Source organism: Miniopterus schreibersii (assembly GCF_964146895.1).
Source record: "Miniopterus schreibersii genome assembly, chromosome: X".
Classification (NCBI taxonomy): domain Eukaryota; kingdom Metazoa; phylum Chordata; class Mammalia; order Chiroptera; family Miniopteridae; genus Miniopterus; species Miniopterus schreibersii.
The window spans coordinates 11,887,617-11,888,757 of NC_138104.1; the positions used below are offsets into that span (position 1 = coordinate 11,887,617).

Below are 1,141 nucleotides of genomic sequence, written 5' to 3' on the forward strand. Positions count from 1 at the left end.
AAGACTTCTCTTAAAATAGCTAAAATTTTCTCTTTTCTTTTTTTAAATATTTTTAAAATTTTTCAGTTACAGTTGCCATAGAGCATTATATTAGTTTCAGGTGTGCACCCCAGTGATTTGACATTATAAAACTTACTAAGTGATCATTCCGAAAAACCTCATACCCATACATAGTTATTAGAATATTATTGATATTATTGACTATATTCCCTACGCTGTACTTTACATCCCATGACTATTCTGTAACTAAGTTGTACTTCTAAATCCCTTCACCTTTTCCACCCATCCCCTCAACACCTCTCCCACCTGGCAACCATCAAAATATTCTCTGTATCTATGAGTCTGTCTCTGTCCTGTGTGTTCATTTATTTTGATTTTCACATCCAATTTTTTATAGATATGTTTATTGCTATTTCACTGTTCACTTTTTTTTTCATTTTAAGTTTCTAATGAAAATTGTATATAAGATTCCTTTATTCCTGCATCTTCTCAATTGTTTCTTCCTTGCATTTGCCTTCTTCCTTTCCTACTTGGCGAGATGTGGCTTTACGTTCAAGGATCTTTTTGTGGCCTTTGTTCAGCTTTAGTCTAGTGATAACCACCTTGCTGGGGTGAATGCCCACAGGAACAGTTGTGCCATCAGCCTTGTCCCGTTGCACTCGTTCGATGTAGGTGACATACTTCTTCCTGCAAACCTGGACTACTTTGCCAATTTGCTGTCCTTTATAATGTCCTCGAACAACCTCAACTTCATCATCCTTCCAGATGCGATGGGCATGGATCGAACACTCCACTTCTGTCTCAGCTCTTTGGAAAGAAAAGACATAATCTTCCTGTGAGCGTGGGAAGGTGCATTGAAATGCCTTTTGCAGTTCTTTGCTTCGGTCAGAAGTCACAAAGGGATTGAACTTCATTTTGACCATTGGCGCCTCTAGGATCCATTGTTCATTTTTCATCTTTTTTCCCTTCTTCTTCTAAAAGAAGACCCTTTAGCATTTCATGTGATACTGGTTTCGTGGGGATGAACTCCTTTAGCTTTTCCAGTGTCCCCTCAAAATCATACATTGAAGTGCTAACCCCCAATTCGATGGTAGTTGGAGACAGGACCTTTAGCAAGGTAATTAAGGGTAAATGAGGTAAA

General features: G+C 38.2%; 1 pseudogene across 1 annotated transcript; it reads right to left on the reverse strand.

Moving 5' to 3' along the window:
• Positions 1–473: 473 nt before the first annotated feature.
• LOC308551199 (large ribosomal subunit protein uL24 pseudogene) lies at positions 474–914 on the reverse strand (annotated as a pseudogene). The gene has a single exon. The product of its transcript is annotated as a large ribosomal subunit protein uL24 pseudogene (transcript).
• Between the last annotated feature and the right edge of the window lie 227 nt (positions 915–1,141).